The sequence below is a fragment of the Mytilus trossulus genome, chromosome 6, assembly GCF_036588685.1.
Source record: "Mytilus trossulus isolate FHL-02 chromosome 6, PNRI_Mtr1.1.1.hap1, whole genome shotgun sequence".
In the NCBI taxonomy this organism is placed as follows: domain Eukaryota; kingdom Metazoa; phylum Mollusca; class Bivalvia; order Mytilida; family Mytilidae; genus Mytilus; species Mytilus trossulus.
Window position 1 is genome coordinate 28,127,282 of NC_086378.1, and position 6,101 is coordinate 28,133,382.

Sequence of the window (6,101 nt, forward strand, 5' to 3'; positions counted from 1 at the left end):
AGCACATGATATCACCCCCTTGAGATAGGGTTTTAAAAACCTTGATCTTGTTCACACTTTTTTATGAAGCACTTCCACTTCTTTATCCTGCAATTGGGTGTCCTACTATACAGATACAGCCCTACAGATATCGCTATGCTGTATCTATATACTTTACAAATATTGCTTTAAAGCTCTGCCCACTGCCGGACTGAGTATTGTATGAACCTGCGTGACCTCAGAATTTCTATTGCAGTCCCATTCCAATGATGTATCAATTGTGAATTAACGATTACTTTTGTATGTTCTGTTTGTTTTCAAACATTTTTTAAGAGCAAGAATCACACAAATTTTCTGATAACAGTCACACATGAACAGCAGTCTTTTGTAGGATGACAACTATCAATTTCAAAACTTGAATGTGTTTGATTGTGTAACAAAAATAACCATGTCAATTTCAGCATGCATGTTTAGTGAATGTCAAGTCTGAAGCGTAGGACAACTCGTACATTCCTCTTTCAAATTGGACAATGTTTTGTTAATTGTTTTACTGTTGAAATTAGTTGTTATGTTAAAATAGATAATTATTCACCTTGAGCGATGTATTATTGTTGACCATTTGAGATTCTTGTTTTGCGAACCCGTCTTCAAATGAATGTGTGATTACTGTATCGTATTACTACACATGCCTCAAGGGATTTCAAATCGAAAATAAATGCAAAACATGTGTGTTAGCGTCTTTCAAAACACAAATAATATACAGAATTAATTGCAGGATAAAGACAATAACTGTTTAGTGTCTTTAAATATCAGCTGTATTTGTACTCGGCTTGAAAAAGGTGTTATTGTCTTTATATCAAGCTTTTCAAGATATAATACATGTACATTGCTTGCATTTTACTTTGTGTTATATTTTAAGCCACGTCAATCATTGGTTTGTATATTGGACCATCAGACATATTATTGTAACAATACACTGAAGAATGATTTTGTCTTAGTTTCGTTTCACTATGCCAAGTAGTTACAGAGACAAAAGAGTTTTATGATAAGACCAAATGACTTAGAAGTCAACAGCTATAGGTCACAGTAAGGCTTTCAACAATGAGCAAAACCCATACCACATAGCAAGCTTGAAAGCGGTAAAATGTAAAACAATTCAAATCAAAAAAGTAAGTCTGATTTATGTAAAAAAAAAAATAGCAAAAAAGCTATTTAGAAAATATAATATACAGCAACAAACAGCAATCTCTGAAATCCTGAAATACATGCTCCTGACTGGAATGTGGCTAGATTAAACATGACTTTTGGTGACCTGTACTGTAGATTCTGTAATAAAGGCTGTCCAGAATGAAGGTCAGGGAAATTTGGACTGTCATTGGAAAATGAGGACATATTGTATTAGGGACCTTTAATAAGTTGTTGCCAGAGTTCTTATCATAAAGAGAGCATGGTGCTATCTCTACATGAGGCAATGGATTTTACGTCTCTTTTCTGAGAGGACGTGTCTGCATTCTTATTCTTAACTGCTGATTGGCAGAGCACATTATAGTGACCACAATTCTATTCCCCAGTCACTCTTGGGGATGCATATTAGTGTTAAGACATCATTTACAATCAGAAGAAAACACGAACTTGTGCAATGCAAAAATACAATTATGCGCAGAATTTAGGACCATGAATGCTGATAGGTGTATAGCGATAACATTTGGATGGGTTTTATTTTATTGAAAACATCAAGGGACCACAAAAGAATAAGGAAAATTAAAGCCATAATTTTACCTCAAAATTTTACCAAATTGGCAATTCAAAATAGAGGTAAGCTACTGTCCAACTTGAAAAGGATGCATTGAGATAAAGTGATATAAAAAATTGAATCTCAAGAATCTTAAAATAGTGTTACATTTATTTTTGAAGATTTTCATTTTTTTAAGGTAACTGGGTTAATTACAAGAGCTCTATGCTAGTACTGTCTTTAAAGAAGTGATCGTTTTTTATACGACCGCAAAATTTGAAAAAAAAATCGTCGTATATTGCTATCACGTTGGCGTCGTTGTCTGCGTCGTCGTCGTCGTCATCCGAATACTTTTAGTTTTTGCACTCTAACTCTAGTAAAAGTGAATAGAAATCTATGAAATTTTAACACAAGGTTTATGACCACAAAAGGAAGGTTGGGATTCATTTTGGGAGTTTTGGTCCCAACATTTTAGGAATAAGAGGCCAAAAAGGGCCCAAATAAGCATTTTCTTGGTTTTCGCACAATAACTTTAGTTTAAGTTAATAGAAATCTATGAAATGTTGACACAAGGTTTATGACCACATAAGAAAGGTTGGGATTGATTTTGGGAGTTTTGGTTCCAGCAGTTTAGGATTTAGGGGCCAAAAAAGGGCCAAAATAAGCATTTTTCTTGGTTTTCGCACAATAACTTTAGTTTAAGGAAATAGAAATCAATGAAATTTAAACACAATGTTTATGACCACAAAAGGAAGGTTAGTATTGATTTTGGGAGTTTAAGTCCCAACAGTTTAGGAATAAGGGGCCAAAAAGGGACCCAAATAAGCATTTTTCTTGGTCTTCACACCATTACTTTAGTATTTATAAATAGAAATCTATGAAATTTAAACATAAGGTTTATGACCATAAAAGGAAGGTTGGTATTGATTTTGGTAGTTTTGGTCCCAACAGTTTAGGAATAAGGGGTCCAAAGGGTCCAAAATTAAACTTTGTTTGATTTCACCAAAAAATGAATAATTGGGGCTCTTTGATATGCCGAATCTAACTGTGTATGTAGATTCTTAATTTTTGGTCGTTTTCAAATTGGTCTACATTAAGTTTCAAAGGGTCCAAAATTAAACATAGTTTGATTTTAACAAAAATTGAATTCTTGGGGTTCTTTGATATGCTGAATCTAAAAATGTACTTAGATTTTTTATTATTGGCCCAGTTTTCAAGTTGCCCCAAATCGGGGTCCAAAATTAAACTTTGTTTGATTTCATCAAAAATTGAATAATTGGGGTTCTTTGATATGCCAAATCTAACTGTGTATGTAGATTCTTAATTTTTGGTCCCGTTTTAAAATTGTTTTACATTAAAGTCCAAAATTAAACTAAGTTTGAATTTAACAAAAATTGAATTCTTAGGCTTCTTTGATATGCTGAATCTAAACATGTACTTAGATTTTTGATTATGGGCCCAGCTTTCAAGTTGGTCCAAATCAGGATCCAAAATTATTATATTAAGTATTGTGCAATAGCAAGAAATTCTCAATTGCACAGTTATAAATTTAGCAATAGCAAGAAATCTTCAATTGCACAGTATTGTGCAATAGCAAGAAATCTTCAATTGCACAGTATTGTGCAATAGCAAATATTTTCAATTGCACAGTATTGCACAATAGCAAGAAATATCTAATTGTACAATATTGTGCAATAGCAAGAAATTCCAATTAGATTTCAATTGGAGTTATTTTTCTTTGTCCAGAATAGTAGTTGAATCAACTTAAATCATTGTTTTATACAATATACAATGTATATTCACTTTTACTACCAACTGATAGATTAAAACAATCTTTACCATTCAGTCATTGTCAGTGATAACAAGCACTTTTTTTACATATTAATATTTTATGATGTATTTAAATGAGTAGTTATTGTTGCAAACTTCATTAGAAATTTGAATTGAGATCAGTTTTGAAATAAGGGAAAGGGGGATGTGAAAAAAAAATTGGGGGGTAATTTTTTTTCATTTCAGATTTCATAAATAAAAAGAAAATTTCTTCAAACCTTTTTTGAGAGGATTAATATTCAACAGCATAGTGACTTGCTCAAAGGCAAATTTTTTTTTTAAAGTTCATTAGACCACATTCATTCTGTGTCAGAAACCTATGCTGTGTCAACTATTTAATCACAATCCAAATTTAGAGCTGAATCCAGCTTGAATGTTGTGTCCATACTTGCCCCAACCGTTCAGGGTTCAACCTCTGCGGTTGTATAAAGCTGCGCCCTGCGGAGCATCTGGTTGTTGTTTGAAATGTATTAAATATATTAAAGATTACAAACTATTAAAAGTGCAATGGAACATTACTTTATTGTCAAGGACTTGAATTCGTAAGTCCAACATATATTTTTTGAATTTAATAAAATGATAATCTAAATCTTAAAATATTTGAATAAGCTCTCGCCGCGATATAGCCTTTTTTGTACTCATGTGGCGTAAAGCATACTCTTAAAATATTTGAATAAGCTCTCACCATGATATAGCCTTTTTGTACTCATGTGGCGTAAAGCAAACTCATGAATGTCAATCAATCAATCTAAATCCGAGTTCTAGAGTTTATCAAGAGTACTTTTCAGTGAGGGTGAACGATCAATACGTATGACAAATATACTTGCCCTGTGCAGAATGTCGTCCCTCCTCTTGAGTATGACAATAGACAAACTCAATTGATGATCACATGAATTTATTCATAAAAATACTGATTATCATATTTAACATCTTTACCAATATATGTACAATTTAACATATTTTTATAACACTACATGTATAACAAAACAGAGGAAAAAAATTCTTGCAGAAGCACATGATATGTGTTTACAAACCAGATGCTCTGCAGGGCGCAGCTTTATACAACCACAGAGGTCGAACCATGAACAGTTGGGGCAAGCAAGGACACAACATTCAAGCTTGATACAGCTCTGAATTTGGATTGTGATTAAATAGTTGACACAGCATAGGTTTCTGACGCAGATTGAATGACAAATGTGGTCTATGAATTTTGAAATTTTGAAATGGACTTTTACCTTTTATGGTCCAATATCCAAAATCTAAATACATGGTTAGATTAAGCATATCAAAGAACCCCAATAATTTAACTTTTGATGAAATCAAATAAAGTTCAATTTTAGACCCTTTAGACCCCAATTTGGTCCAACTTGAAAACTGGGCCCATCATGAATCAAAAATCTAAGTACATGTTCAGATTTAGCATATTAAAGAACCCCAAGAATTTATTTTTTGTTAAAATCAAACTAAGTTTAATTTTGGACCCTTTGGACCTTAATGTAGACCAATTTGAAAAAAAGGACCAAACATTAAGAATCTACATACACGGTTAGATTCGGCATATATAGAACCCCAATAATTCAATTTTTGATCAAATTAAACAAAGTTTAATTTTGGACCCTTTTGACCCCTAATAGTAATTATTAAACTGTTGGGACAAAATCCCCCAAAATCAATCCAAACCTTCCTTTAGTGGTTATGAAACTTGTGTTATTTTTTTTAAATTTCTATTGACTTATACTAAAGTTATTATCCGGAAATCACCTGTCTTCGGACGACGTTGACGACGACAACGCAGACGACGTGATACCAATATACGACCATTGTTTTTCTAATTTTTGCGGTCGTATAAAAACAACATATACACACATGATTAAAATCTTACAAAAGTATAGACAAAACGTTACAAAATAACCGATGAATGCAGTTCATACATACCTTGTTATTTGGATTAAGGATTGAAACTAGCATATTAATTTTAGCGGAAATTTGACTGTATTGATGGGTTGGTGTTTAGCAACTTTTGTTTTTCAGAAGGTTTCTCACGGAATTCAATTCAAGTATTAAATTCTGATATTCACACACAAATAATTAATTCCGTTAAACAAACAAAGCAATGCATTTAATAGTAGGGATTCAAGACACCAGGAAAAAATCAGAATATGTCTGAAGTTAGTACTAATTTTAATAAATTTTGAGCTGACTGATTGTTTTATGTGTACTGCAGCCATTGAAAAATGGTGGCCAAAGAACAATATTTAACAGGAAATCGATTTGGAATAACATCTTGTATCTGTACATTAGATTTCATTAAACTCCTTTTAAAAAAAAAAAATTCTTAAATTTGTGATTTTAACTTCGAACTTTACACTGGGTATCAATTGGGAATAGTAGTGGGTCCTAATATTCAATTGTCATGTCAGATTATCACGTTTAATATTGTTTGGGATGGACCTTTAGTCCTTTATCTCAATAAATCAAATCCAATATTGTTGTAAAGGGACAGATTTCCATTTTTCATAGAACCTGATGATTATTTTTATTTCTATATATATAGCCAAAG